Genomic DNA, 16446 nt, shown 5'->3' on the forward strand with positions numbered 1-16446 from the left:
AAGGTTTAAAAGCAAAGGAAATTTATGAACGAATGTTGAAAATATACAAGGACCATCAAGTAGTAAAGCGTTTTTCAATAGGTGCACTTCAACTTTTTTCCGATAGGGAGGGCGAACGACGCAATATTTTTTATTTTTCGCTTGTCATTTGTAAACTTCATTAGTATACATTTCATCATGGAACGCTACACACTTGACCAACGATTGCAAATCGTGCAAATTTTTTAAGAAAATAATCGTACAAATTTTTTATGAAAATTTATAAATTTTCCAAAAAATCATCCTCAGTGATGAAGCTCACTTTTGGCTCAATGGCTTTGTCAACAAGCAAAATATGCGTTACTGGGCAGAAAGCAATCCACACGTAATTCATGAGGCACCGTTGCATCCCGAAAAAATCACTGTTTGGTGCGGTTTACATACCGGCGGCGTAATTGGCCCATATTTTTTCGTTGACGAGAACGATCGCCACGTTACTGTGAATGGAAATCGATACCGCGACATGATAAACGATTATTTTTGGCCGCAATTGAATGATATGGACTTAGACGACATGTGGTTTCAACAGGACGGGGCCACAAGCCACACAGCACACGCTACAATTGATTTGTTGAAGAGAAAGTTCGATGAGCGCATTATTTCCAGAAATGGACCGGTCGAATGGCCGCCGCGCTCGTGTGATTTGACGCCTGTAGACTATTTTCTTTGGGGTTATGTGAAGTCATTGGTAACAAGTCTACAGTAACAAGCCGGCGACGATTTGTGAGCTCAGAGCCAATATTGAACGCGAAATTGCTGGAATTTCGGCCGATTTATGCAAAAGGGTGGTCGAAAATTGGGTTCAACGATTGGACTTCGTAAAACGTGCACGCGGTGGTCATGCAAAAGAAATCGAATTTCATACTTAAATGTATATGTTCAAACTCGATAATAAAAAAAAAATTAGTTAAAAAAGTCAAACCGTTTGTGTTTTATTCAAAAAAAAGTTGAAGCGCTCTTACTTAAAAACGCTCTATAATACATATGAAGATGGGTTGCTGAATTTAAACGTGGCCGTACAAGCCTTGAAGACAATCCACGTCAAGGAAGTCCAAAAACAGCGACAGCACCAGAAATGGTGTATTGCAAAATCGTCGAGTGACTGAGAGAAATTAAGTAGAAGCTCAAAGCAACTCACCGAACAGTGTAAGCAATATTTTGACTGAAGTATTGGGTTTCAGAAAGCTGTATGCGCAATGGGTGCGGCATTCGCTAACAATGGAACAAAAACACATTCGAATGCGCCTCTCTCAGTAACATTTAGAGTAATTTCGAATGGATAGAGTGTATTTTGAGCACCGATTTATCTCTATGGATGAGACTTGGGTCTATCACTATGATCCTAAATCAAAGCAGTAGGCTAAAGAGTGGTGTGAACCTGGCTCCTCGGCTTCGTGCTGAGTTCGTGTCCACGAGCTCGTGAATCGGCCAAGAAGGTATAAGCATCAGTTTTTCGGAAGTGTAAAGAATTTTCTTTGTGGATTACTTGCAAACTGTGGATATACACGGCACTTATCAGACCAATCATTACTTACGCTTCTGTGGTCTGGTGGCGACGGAGCATGGTTAAGTCCACAATCCGGGAACTATACAGGCTGCAAAGAAGTTATGTTTATGCATCACGGGTGCCATGAGTGCAACCTCTGGTGATGCCCTAAATGCTATGCTTGATTTGCTCCCCCTGGATCTTAAGATACAACAGGAAGCAATACAGGCAATGTGGAGACTCCATAAATATGGTTTCTGGCACGAAGATGGAACTTCGGGACACAGAGAAATCTTTAAGTTGCTGTCGGAGCAGTATCCACTGTTTTTGGCACCTAAAGATGACCTGATACCCACCGTTTCATTCGGAAGGAAATTTGATGTCAGAAATCCAGAATGCATGCAGGGAGGTTTGACGGATATTTTCTTTACCGATGGGTCCAAGAATGAAATAGGGTCTGGAGCCGGGTGGTACTTAAACGATAGTAATAAGTATCACTATGCTATGGGGGGAATGGCAACTGTTTTCCAAAGATGGAGCGGGAAACAAATTGGAGTCTTCAGTGATAGTCAGGCTGCATTGAAGGCCCTGGAGAACGCGAAGCAAACTTCAAAGATTGTTCAAGAATTGTTCGGTGTTCAACGAAACGAAATTGCCGACGAATTGGCCAACCGTGGATCAGCGGTGCCCCCACAGGGGCCAGAGCCAATAATCGGAATCAGTCCCACAGGAATCAAGAATTGGGTCAACGATTATGTAGGCAATCTACATAAAGAGCGATGGTCCGGTCTAGAGCGCTGCAGAACTGCAAAGTGTTTTGTGACAAGTCCGAACATAAAACTGTCAAACTTTCTACTAAAACTTAGAAGGAAAGACATTCGGTTGATGGTCGGCATCATTACAGGACACAACCCATGGGGTCAGCATATGACCACCACTGGAATCATCGAGGACCCGGTATGCCTGTCATGCTTAGAGGAGGCGGATAGCACTGAGCACTTTCTCTGTGAGTGGCCTGCCTTTGCTAGAGCGCGACTACGAGTATTGGGTTCCGATGTCATGAGAATGAGTAATATTCGTTCTCTAAAACTGGAGGATATTTACAGATTTGCCAAAGAATCTGGAAAATTCTCACAGGACTAACTATCTCTATCTCTGTCTCTATTCTTTCCTATCTCTTTCTCTGATATTTTTCTCCTTCCCTCCTTGACTATCTACACCCTTTCCAGAGCTTTAAATACAATGGGCTCTTTAGCCTGAGTGTTTTAGGATCCACCAAATCTCCTGGTGCTTCTTGGCTCGACCTTTTCAAATTTCAAAAAAATTTCACTTGCATACTGGTAAAACTATAAGTTCTAAATATTATTGTAACTTTTTAGACCAGCTGAAGGACGAAATTCGTGAAAAAATAACCAGCTTGGAAAAGAAAAAAATTATTTTTCATCAAGACAATGCACCGTGTAACAAGAGCATTTTGACAATGGCTAAAATCCATGAATTAAATTTCGAATTCTTGGAACATCCCCCGCATTCACCAGATTAGGCCTCCAGCTACTTCCATCTGGTTCCAGACCTAAAAAACCTTCATGCATGGAAAACGTTTCTCATCAAATGTTGAGGTCATACCAGCTGTGGTAGCGTATCTTGCAGCCCTTCTAGATTCTCACTTCAGGGATGAAATTCATTAATTGGAATCTCGTTGGAACAAGTTTAGGGATGTCCAAGGAGATTATACTGAAGTATAAAGTACATTTCAAACCATAATATTGTGTGTTTTCTTATCGAACCGCAAAACTTATTGATCAACGTAGTAGTTCTCATCAAGCCCCATCGGGTTGAGTGGTTAAAACTGACTCCCAGTAACGTAACCGTATGGATGACTACAAGACGTTCCCAGTAAAGGGCGTAGGCGCCAGTTGTATATATTTATGCGGCCATAACCGTCACTCGTCATAAATGCCCTACAAATTAGCATATATGTAAATATACATCTAATATAAATTTCAAAGTGAGCTACTGATTTTGGAAAGTTGAGATTCTGCAATGGCTCAAAAATCTTCCGCTTAGAAAAATTTCGAAAAAGTTGGCTCAAATAAACGTGTGAAGTATTATGTCCTTTGCGAAATACTTTTCTCGAAAGCAAGAAATTAAATTACACAGAACAAACAAACCGCCGAACTATATGAAAACGGCTTCAGAGTTCAAAAAGACAACAGAAAAAAATATAGGACTGCTCAAGCCTAGAGTTATGACATATAGTTTTGAACAGCGCATGACAAATAATCAAGCTATTGTAAAAAGAAACATTTTAGTGGTTTTTAGAAGGACTGAAAACAGTTTTCTTTTCTAAAGCCGAAAATTTCAACATAGGCTTTAATATAGGGGTGGACTTTCATAAATTTTTTTCGACCCAGTTGACTATACGCATTTTTTTTGACCGATATTTATTTAGTACTAGATATTTTGGTCGAGAAACAAATAAAAGTCTACAGTTAACTCCTAGATTCCTACACGACTTAACAATTTCGCTTGTGGAGTTTCTGCCTTGCAAATGGAATTTGGATCAAGTTCGCTTTTTGACTTCATGGTTTACAAATGTTCAATAACAACTGATAGGTATTTGAAATACAGGGTGCTCGGTGACATAATTTGTGCGTGTTATTTAGTCACGATGCCGCATTGGACATACGTGATGTCTCAAGAGAAAAGTTGATTCATTCATAGGCGCGAAGGTTTTGAGCAAAAAGTTCGGTGACAAATAGCTCACAGAACAACCTACAAATGAAAATATCGAACTCGTTGTTACAACTTTGCACGATAATCCGCGTCAGTTCATGCCCAAAAGAGCGACTGCCTTGGGACATCAACAATGAAATATTAAGGCAGGGTCTTAGACTTTAATGTTGGAGCTATTTTCTAGAGTAAATACTATACTTTGGAGAGATTAAATCTATTTTCATTTAAATGGAAGTGTAAATAAACAAAATAGCAGAACCTAATGACAGAACCTGCTATTAAACTATCAACAGCACGTATGCATTGTCAATCAGTCCTTCCTTCAGTACCCACACATGATTTGAACAAGTTAGTGCCAAGCCGCACACGGACAGAGAGGTTATGGCGATGCTGCGTGATTTCTTCCCTAACCACCTGATAAGTCGTTTCGGTGACATATCCCGGCCCTGGTTGCCCGATCTTATCCCATGCATTATTTTCTGTGGGGGTACCTCAAAAGTAAAGTCTAGAAAACAAACCCAGCGACCATCTCAGCACTAAATGAAAGTGACGTTCGCGAGATTAATGGCACCCGACGAATGGCACGGAGTACGGCGGCCAGATTCCAAAAGTGTATTCGATGTAATGGTCAACATTAGAAGAAAAAAATAAATAAATAAAAAAAATATATATGATCCGCACTTGCCTTCTTTGTAATAATTATTGAAATGAACTTTTATCAAACTTTTTAGTAATTCTTTTTCAATTTAGCTTTTCATTGCTACTTCTGCCACCGGGTTTTTTTTTGTGATTTTCTGTCGGGCCAACTAGCAAGTAAAGGGTTTTTCAGTAAGAGTGCTACAACTTTTGAACTTTTTTGAATAAAACACAAACGGTTTGACTAATTTTTTTTTTTATTATCGAGTTTGAACATATACATTTAAGTATGAAATTCGATTTCTTTTGCATGACCACCGCGTGCACGTTTTACGAAGTCCAATCGTTGAACCCAATTTTCGACCACTCTTTTGAATAAATCGGCCGAAATTCCAGCAATTTCGCGTTCAATATTGGCTCTGAGCTCACAAATCGTCGCCGGCTTGTTACTGTAGACTTGTTACCAATGACTTCACATAACCCCAAAACGGGACGACTTGTTAAATGGACCGTAAAATGGCCGTAATGCTCTTAAAGTAGCAGCAACAGAACGATTATTTTCATAAAAAATTTGCACGATTTGTAATCGTTGCTCAAGTGTGTAGCGTTCCATGATAAAATGTATACTAATGAAGTTTACAAATGACAAGCGAAAAATAAAAAATATTGCGTCGTTCGCCCTCCCTATCGGAAAAAAGTTGAAGCGCACCTATTGAACAACCCTATACAGTCCTTTGTCCTTTCTTTAATTCTATCCTACCTCCGAAGAAATCTGAGTATATCTTGTAGTGCCAATGAGCCAAGATGGACGCTTCTTAACACATTAGTGCCAAAGACTTCAAACCTGATTCGAGCGAAGGGCGGACAGACGCGTGGAGAGTGGTCCGCCGGCTCATCCTCCTCTCCACAGGATGGGCAGAGATGCCTACCTTTTCCATGTGCTTCGCATTAAAAATGGCTCGTCATCAGTCCAACCAGCTGCCTACGTTCCCTTCTGCTGAATGACAGGAGGATCTGCGACAGTCGGTCGGACATGACAGGTAACATCAGTTTTGTCCATCTGCAGTCTCTCTGAGCCTGCCAAGTTCGCCTGTGGGTTAAAGTAAACCGTTTGCTAACCGTGGGTTTGATGGCTGCAAAAGTGAGTGGCAGAACGGGTTTCGAGCCAAAGAAGCTGGCTATCATAACTAAAGAGTCAGAGGTCTCGTTAGTTAGCATCAGCATATTATGTCTACCGATATAGTTCAGCTGGGATTTACAGGACTTTACTACCCTTGAAGTGATTGGAGGGATGTCTAAGGCCATGAGTGTAGCTTTACTGTCGCTACAATCACATACAGATCTGCCTCTCCACCTGTTTTCCACAACAAAGTTCATTGCTCCTTGAACAACATGCACCTCCACTTGAAACACAGATGCGTACCTTCCAAAAGCAAAGTGCAGTTTGTTCCCGCTGGATTCTAAGGTAGATACCTGAGGTGGAACCGTGCTTGATCCTGGAGCCATCCGTGAAAATACGAAAACAGGACACCCTGCACGTCAACTAATTTTGCAATAAAAACAAAAATAAAAATGTCGAATTAATTCAAATCTATGCGTGTTTGTTCCGACACAGCATCGCTTTAAAAAAGAGTGACAGAAATTTGGACGCACACTGTAATGCTAACAGTAAAATATTCTTAAATTCTTTCAAGTTTTTCTAGAAGTTAACCGAAGTGAACTATTTTTGAAATCAATACTTTGCACAACTTAAAATTGCTTAACACACAAATGGAGAATAATTTATGAGTGTCCTTCTAATAACCTTCCAGCGGTCAATGCTCGAATATTTGTTGTGTGAGGTTAGGGCTCTATGCCCATTTACCCACAAACAGTTAAGAATTAGAAAACACGAATAGGCAAACATACCATAAGTATGCAAACATATAAGCCCATAAAGAAGGGGTAAGAATGGGTCAATCCGAATTCGTAAACGCACTTATGGGGCAACCGAAATATGGTAACAAACAAATATGTTTTGTAATTAATAATCTTAGAGAAAGGCTGCACAATGAAATGAATGAAAGGACCTTGCGAATGGCACACAGGCAATCCACAAAAAGGTATCTTATAAGATTTATTTACATAATTTGTAAAATGTCGTGTCTGACCATGCACACATGCACGCACACACACACACAGAAGAACGACGTGTGGATGCCAAGGAAGCGTGTGTGAGGATACAAGTGACGAGTTGGGTCTGTAATAGTTGCGTGTATGCGAGCCTGTGCCCGGTTGTTGGTGCGCTAGCAGAGGGCGACTCCAGTTTGTTTGCGTTTATTGATCCTGCATGACATTATCAACACCCTGTGATGGTAGGTGCAAATATGAAAATGTTGTGTAAATTTGTTTTGCATTTGCGCTATGAATTGCAAGCATTTAACTACTAAATATTTGGCTAAGCACACTTTGTATTTATACGCTTTGGAGGATATGGCAAGGATATTAAATAAATAAAATGCTGTGACATCAACCGGCGGCCACAGACGAAAATGTCGCATTTGGGAATGGAAGCGCAGAAAAATAAAAGTGAAATATTGGGGGGAAAAATCTCATTAAAAAAAATAAAAAAATGCATGCTGATGTGGCAAGTGCATAAAATGTGACTGCCACACTTGCCACACTAGTCGAACGAGCGAAAAAAGTCAACAACTGGCAGCAGCGGTCGGCTGGCTGACTTGCTGACTGCTGCTTGGACTGAGCGCTTGTGCGGTTGTCTATTGCAGAGGATGGCTGACTGCTTGCCTGCCTGCCTGGCACCTTGTTAGTGCGCCTGGTTGCATACAACGTGACAGTGTGGCATTTTTCGCAAGTACGAGTGCGACTGCACACTGACAAATATTCCGAAAATATCGCGTGTTTATGCAATGCTTATCCAGCCAGCCATGCAGTGCAGCTATACGCTAATGCACCCACCAACTCACATACATACACACACCCACACACACTCAATAGTCGTGCAAATCGTTTCCTCGTTCATCCCGCATATCCTTGTTGATGCGCCTTCACTGCAAAAACAATGAAAAATGCAAATGCAAATGAGAAATAAATGCAGGATACTCGTAGAAAAGAGCGCGCGTGTATTCAGCTGGCGAAAGTTCACTGCAAGCGCAAACAACGGCGAGTACTCAAATAATGTGGCCAAATAAAGGATTTTCATTTCTATTCTTTTCATGATTTACTTTTTCTGTATTTTTGTATTTTTTTTAATTTTTTATTTTATTTTATTTATTTAAATTTTAATAATTTTCTCCCCCCGCTGGCGCTGTGGTGCATAAAGCCCGATTTTGGGCAATGCGCCGCAAGTTTTGCGGTTGAAATTGAAATAAATTATGCAAAGTTTGTTTGTATGCGCTGCGCTTCATTTCTACTCTCTGCCACCGCATGCGGCATGTTGCTTGCGCAATTTAAGAAATTTAAAAATTTTCTAGCAAATTGAAATTACCGCGGTTCAGTTCAATGAAGGTGAATATATCAAAAGAATTGTCGTACCTCTTTTTGCTTTCGCTCATACGTTTTTTCTTCCTCAGCTATTTACTGCTGTTTATTCGCTGTCTCTGGTAAATTCACTTCCGATCGTCAGTTGCGATCCTGTTGCATGATCCTTTACGTTGCGCGCAGAGCACTTTCACCCTTTCGCTGTCATTTTCAGGCTAACTTATCTGCTAACTTCCTGTTATTTATGCGACTCTGAATCTCAGGCAGCCAAAATAGGCATGCATATAAACATACATACACATATGCACATATATAACTACCTACACATACACATTTTTTATTTATTATGCAAATTAGTCTCTGTTTATTCAAATTGATTTTTTGCCAGCATCGCATATCCTTTCCCAATTTCCTATTTACTTCCCAACGCACAGCTGTTGCGGCAGCTGTTTGTCACGATCCGTGCATTGAACTCTGAACTGCTCTATTAGTAAGTGTGTAGGGTGATCCGTTTCACTTTTTTATGCTGCAGCGTCAAGATCACTTTGTTTGCATGCCGGTGGTGGCAGCTTCGATAAATGTTTTAACCTTAACCTTGAATCTCATTTTAGATGCACGTAGAGTTTTAGTTTTATTTAAGTAATCGAACGAGCAACATTTATTTTTGGAGTAGTTTACGGTACTTTCTGAGGCATTAAATGCTCTACTGCAGCTTTCAAAACAATTGTTAAATTCTATATGTAATATTCTATACGGTGTGTATGTACAATTTTTTTGTTAAAATGTCACGAACGGTGAACCCTGAGTGGGATGGCGAATATTTAAGCGTAAGAAGCCCAATTGATCTTTGAAATATGTTGGCGCTTGCTTAGGGTTAGGGGTAGTTAAAGGCCCGAAAAAATGATGATTTTCAACAAATTTTTTTTGCTAGTCAATTGCTTTATTGTACAAAAATAAAAACATAGCATTAATAAATCATGATTCGACTTGACTTTAGCAAAATTTCAAAAAAAAAAAAATTAGTAATTGTAAAAGTTATCGCTGTTTGTGTTGAGCCCGTTTCTCCAGAAGTCTCGTGCGGTGATCATCACAAGTCCTTGGAGACTCATCTAAAATCAATCGGACAAGAGAGAGTAGTTTTATTAATAGATAATCTTGTGCCTGATCGAAGCTTTTTTTTTTAAATTAACAATATGACGGCCTCAGCAAATATATTTCAGATTTTCGAGAAAAAAAACGACAATTAATTGTTTAAAAAAATCGAAATTAAAAAAAATCCTTCGATCAGGCACAAGTTTTTTATGTTTTTCAAAAGCAGTATACATTTAATTGAAATCTACCGAGCGGTTTTTAAGTTACAGTGATCACCAGTTCAAAAAACATAGTTTTGAGAAATACTCATTTAAAGCTTTGCTATCGATTTATGTAGAGTTATAGAGTAATTAAATATATATAAATGTTTTAATGTCTTCTATTCCTGGGCCTTATAATAGTTCTTCAGCCGTTAAAGTAGCTTCCAAATATCGATTTGCTGTTGCCTACGTACCATTCTACCTTCCCGAGTGTTATCGTTAGCGCCCTTATCTGCCCCTTTCATAAGTGCAGCAGATGCTTTCCATTTCAATTCAACCGGGCTATTCGGGTCATGTTCTTCGATTTCGATGTAACTTAAATATGTTGCTCTCTGGTCGAAATAATGAGACACGTATTTTTTGTTCGCCCGAAAAAATTTTTTTTCAAGAGTTATCGGCAATTTTGATTTTCGCCTCAAACTCGATTTTTTTTAATTATATAAGAAAAAAGTTTTTTTAAATGCCCATAACTTAGTCAAAAATAAACCGATTTTAATAATTCTTCGTTCAAAATGATCGTAATTACTTACACAAGCGACTTCATGTAGAAACAATTGCAAAAAAGTAGTTGAAAATTTTTTATTTAGCAAAAAAGAAAAAAAAATTAAATTTTTTCAAAATTCAATATTTTAAAAAGTGTATTTTTTTCTTTTTATAACTTTTTCCAAATCAAAAAAACATCTCAAACTTTAATTGAGCTGCATGCCTAGTAGCTAAAATGAGTTGTTTTTGAGTAAACACCCTGTTTCGCACTTTTTGTTTTTTGCAAAATAAAAAATTGTCAACTACTTTTTTGCAATTGTTTCTACATGAAGTCGCTTGTGTAAGTAATTACGATCATTTTGAACCCAGAATTATTAAAATCGGTTCATTTTTGACTAAGTTATGGGCATTTAAAAAAAAAATTTTCTTATATAATTTAAAAAAATCGAGTTTGAGGCGAAAAGCAAAATTGCCGATAACTCTTGAAAAAAAAATTTTTCGGGCAAACAAAAAAATACGTGTCTCATTATTTTGACCAGAGAGCAACATATTTAAGTTACATCGAAATCGAAGAACATGACCCGAATAGCCCGGTTGAATTGAAATGGAAAGCATCAGCATCAATTTTTTCAGCTCCGGAGCACCCGAGCGCCATTTGTTAATTGTTAAATAACTCGAAAAGTATGTGCCGGATTCACTTCAAATTTTCACATAATATTTCTAAGATATTATACTTTAAGAAAATGTAAAAAAAATTAAATTTTTTGAAAATTCTGACTCCCCCAAACTCTTAAATAAATTAAATTTAAGTTAAACTTGAGAGTGTGCTAATTATATGACCAACTCAAATTCCTGATTTATTTACAATATTTATTCCTAAATCATTAAACATTTGTTCTTACTGTACATACTTCGAAAGTATCGTTATCAAAAAGTTAAATTACAATACACAGCTTAGTTGAGTAGAAAAACATAGTTTAGATAAAGTAGAATTGAATTTAATAGAATTCGAGAGCTCATTAAGTTCATGAAGATAGCGAGCAACAGGAGCATTGCAGGTATAATTTGTTCTGGACCTATAACAGTGGAACGGATATTTATTACGTAAGGACCTGGTAGGGACCGAAAAGCTAATAATTTCTCGAAGAGAGGAACGGTCAATTTCGCCTTTGTTAATATTATTGTAAACACAAAAGATAGTGACAAAATTGATCTTCTACTTTCCAACTGTTTAACACTAATTAGAAGTAAGCGGGATTTATATGAATGAAGAGTATCACATAAATTCAAAGAAGAAAGAGCATACTTAAAAAATATTTTTATACTCTTTCAATTCAGTCAATAGAGCATTAGTGGTAAGGTCTCCAAATAAACACAGCGTATTATAATATAGGGTTTTCCAATAACAAGCGTTATTGGTGAATGGATTACGCTATCGAGAGATGTTTAACGATTTTTTATGGCCGGAAATGGATAGTATTGATCTGGACAACGTTTATTTTCAACAAGACGGGGCTTCGTGCCACCTAAGCAACGAAACCATTGATCTTTTATGGGAAAAGTTTCCGGACCGTGTTATCTCTCGAAGAGGTGATCATAATTAGCACCGAGATCTTGTGATTTAAGACCTTGTGACTTTTTTCCTTGGGGTCACGTGAAAGAAAGCTCTACGCCAACAGCCCAGGGTCGCTTCAAGACCTGAAAGATGGAATTTGTGAGGCTACCGAGGTCGAGGACATAGGGCGGCCACTTGGCAATTCGGGTATGGAAAGTTTCATGAAGAGGATACTATCCTGTAAGCGTGGTCGTGGTGGTTATTTGGCTGGTGTTATTTCCACTATTAACGGCATACCTTCCTCTTTATAATGAAATAAACATCCGATCATTTATATTAAAAAATAGCATTTTTCTTTAATTATCAGAATATCACCTCTGTTTGGAAAACCCTATATATAGGCAGATCGAAAAAATGCAGTTAATATCAACCTTAGAGTATAAGCGTATCAAATTTCGCGATAGAATACAATCCCTATGATTAAGAAATGCTCAATGTGGAAGGAAAACAACGCCAAGATATTTGATTTCTTCAACAGATTGAAGTACTTCTGCGGGCAAAAAGTAAGGTGAATTTATTTGTCAAACTTTGCGGGATTACAATTTCGCTCTAGTTATTTTTTTCATGAGTTGGCAGCATTGTTAGTAACATCTGGGCCAACTTTCATGTGAATGTCATTATCAGTAATATATTTACGCTTGTGTATACCAAACGACCAAGAGTGCATTTTTCGATTTTTACAATGTCTGATTTGATTGAGCAGAGAAGTGCCATCAAATTTTGTTTGCGGAATGAAATTTCGGCTGCGGACACGTTTAGCATGTTGCAGAAGGCATTTGGTGATTCGACCATGTCGCAGAAAAATGTTTATAAGTGGTACAAAGACTTCAAAGAGGGTCGAGAACGTGTTGATGACTTGGAGCGCTCCGGACGACCATCGACGTCAACAGATGACCAACACGTTAATAAAGAGAAGGAGTTAGTGCTCAAAAATCGTCGGTTGACTGTTAAAGACCTTACTGATATGATCGGAATATCAGAAGGATCTGTGAAAACCATTTTGAAAGACCATTTGGGGAAAGCCAAATCTCGTTTGGTACCGAAAACTCTCAATTTCTTGGAAAAAAGTCGTCGCGTTGATGTGTGTGGAACAATGCTTTCAGACTATCAGGACAAGCTCAAATGCGCCGTTACGGGAGATGAGTCTTGGATTTATGCTTACGACCCTGAAACTACCGACCAATCAAGCGAATATCGTGCTAAAGGTGAGGCCAGACCGAAAAGAGCACGTCAAAGTCGTTCAAAAATAAAGGTCATGAAGACAGTTTTTTTCGATTTTCGTGGTGTGGTGCGTTATGAAACCTGTTAATACCACCTGGCCAAACTGTTAATAAGGAATATTATTGGAGCGTTATGCGTCGTTTACGTGAAGCAATTCGTCTAAAAAGACCAGAATTATGGGCCAACAACTCTTGGTTTTTGCATCACGATAATGCACCGTCTCACACTGCACTCGTTCTTCGTGACCATTTCGCCAAAAATTCCACGCATATCGTTCCGCAACCACCGTATTCGCCTGATTTGGCTCCGTGTGACTTCTGGCTATTCCCAAAACTCAAGAGACCACTCCGGGGAACGCGTTTCGAGTCGATTGAGGAGATAAAAGCTGAATCGAAGAAGGGGCTGATGGCTATACCGGAAATGGACCATTTGGCATGTTTCGGGGATTGGAAAAATCGTTGGCATAAGTGTATTTCATCGAGAGGGGATTGTTTTGAAGGGGATGAAATTGATTTACAAGAATAAATCAAGATTTTTCATTTTACAACCAAATTCACCTTACTTTTTGGCCACAACACCGATATAATAAGAAGTAGGAATGATGTTAGGCATTTTTGAAAACGTGAGTTTAAAACCTATTTTAACATTTCAAGAGCCTTCATTGCATCCCCCAAAATATTCTGCTCTATTTTAATTGAACTGTAACAAAAATTTTCTTCAAAGCAAGTGCAACCACAATTTGTCACGACAGTCGTGAGTAAATGATCGGAATGCTTGGGATTTATATACTTCCAAGGATTGCCACTTTAGCAGCCTGTAACACCTATGATATTTATGAGGAATTTTTGGGCTACTACAACTACGTTTTATTTACCAATTTTGCTCAAATGTGTGCCAAAAATATAAAATCATAACAAAAAATTGCTTGAATTTTCTTTTGCTTACTCTGTGCCAGCTGATTTGGAATTATCAGAAACTAAGTCGGGCTACAATTTCTTCGATTTCAGCTCGATTAGTGATATGAATTTCATCGTATTCGCAGTGAGCATTCGAATTCGTTACTTTTTTAAGATGAATGAAGTTGGTTGCTTTATGAAGTTGCGTTTTTAGAAGTTAAGTTAGGTCAAACGGGCTGGTGTTTTGTCAAGAATTTGGTAAATGGCCACAGTGACCCATTGTAATGCCCGGGAGAAGATTTCTTTATGTATCGAGTGTTTGTTTAAGAGCCTGCAAACTTAAAATGAAAATAAAAAAGCAGAAGTATTTTCGAAATAAATTTTTTTTGTTATACTCTAGTAGATAATTTCATGGCATTTATTTTTATAATATTATACAGGGTACGCTATCTTTTATGTCGGTATGTAAACGCTGAATAACTTTGTCATTTACTTACCGATCAACTTCAGCATACATGTTTTCGATACGTCAATTCAGTACAATTTCAACCATGGATCGCTTTACACCGAAACAACCGAAATCGATGCTATAAAACCCGAAATGCTCGACAAGGTGATGACAAACGCTTAAAAGGGGGCCACTTGATTGATATAGTATTCAACAAACAGTTTTAATAAATTGTAAATAACCAAACCAAATAAAAATACCTCACTTATACAAATCAGTGGTTTTTTTTCAAAGTTATTCAATGTTTTCATACCGACATAAAAGATGGCACACCCTCTATACTGCATATGTCCGCTGCGCTTACGAGTTACTTATTTTTTGACTACTTTTTCCAGAAATTACAGCGTATGACGTCAATGGTGGCTTGAATATTGCAATAAATCCATTTTTACGCGCGATGTCAAGTTGCGCCGTCTTGTTGGAACCAACTGTCGTCGATGTTTAATCTACTAATTATAGGAAACAAAAATTCAGTCTGCATGGCTCGATAGCGCTCGCCATTCACCGTAATGGCAGCTTTTTCCTCATTTCGAAAGAAATAAGGACCGAGTAGCCATTGCCTCCAGTGCTCTATGAACTTCACCAACGAAATTTCCGCAATTCGGAAGCTTTGTTCTGGCGATTCATGATGATTTGCCAAACCTTACTGAACAGAAATATTAGTTTGCTATTCCTAGCTGTCAAACAATAGTTATCGAACTATCCATTCTCACTTAAAAACGCAGAGTTCTTTTGTCATCTTTATTCCTTAAGATTTTCGGGCGGCCGCCGTAGCCGAATGGGTTGGTGCGTGATTACGATTCGGAATTCACAGAGAGGTCGTTGGTTCGAATCTCGGTGAAAGCAAAATTTATAAAAACATTTTTCTAATAGCGGTCGCCCCTCGGCAGGCAATGGCAAACCTCCGATTGTATTTCTGCGATGAAAAAGCTCCTCATAAAAATATCTGCCGTTCGGAGTCGGCTTGAAACTGTAGGTCCCTCCATTTGTGGAACAACATCAAGACGCACACCACAAATAGGAGGAGGAGCTCGGTCAAACACCTAACAGAAGTGTACGCGATAATTATTTATTTTTTTATTTTATGTTCTTTTGGAAATATTGTTTTTAAGCCTACGCGCACATTCCAGGAAATGAACAAATCTGAAATTTTGTTTAATAAATGTCCTATTTACTGCATCCAGCACCGGCAAATACTCGGATGTTGAATGTTCATAACTGAAATAAAAGTACTTTATCCACTCTTACCAAGCCACGAGTTTATTGAATTCCACCGCTCTACCATAAATTTCAATATTCATTAGTTTATTTATCAAATTGGAAATATCTACATTAAATTCAATTTTTAATGATACAGTGAACAATATAAAAAAATATCAGCTATAAAAATTTCCATTGGCTACAAGGGGCCACTTTGGCGAGTGTCAGTGCCCTGACTAATACCCGATTTTGAAAACTTCACATAAAATAAAATTAAATGACCGCAGCGGTAAATGAAGTGCGTTCAATTTTCTGTTCATACCCCACGCCTTAGGAAACATCAGCAACAAAATCAACAAAAAAGAAAAAACAACTATTCAATAGCTAAAAATACCGTTAAGTAAGAAAAAAAATTCTACAAATACAGTTGACAAGCAAATAAAATATGCAAAATAGATACAATAAAAAAAAGATCCAACTGAAAATGAAAAAAAAAATAAAGTTCTGCACACGTAAACACCGATGGGAAATGATAAGTAATGAAACTTGAATGTACTCGTTATTTCTTCGTATATTAAATAGAAAAATGGGCATTACTAGAATGGGAAGCCAATAAAAAATGGCAGATAAGCAAAGAGGAAGTTAAAGAAATAAGTCGAAGGCTAGAGGAATGGGTAATGCGTCTCTGAATGAGCTTTTAAGAAATAAATATTGCTAAACAAATTTCTGTAGAAATCTATAAAAAAAAAATGAAATTGGAAAGGGACGTTATTGGACTGAGGAAGTTAGTGGATGCT

Source organism: Anastrepha ludens, chromosome 6, assembly GCF_028408465.1.
Source record: "Anastrepha ludens isolate Willacy chromosome 6, idAnaLude1.1, whole genome shotgun sequence".
Classification (NCBI taxonomy): domain Eukaryota; kingdom Metazoa; phylum Arthropoda; class Insecta; order Diptera; family Tephritidae; genus Anastrepha; species Anastrepha ludens.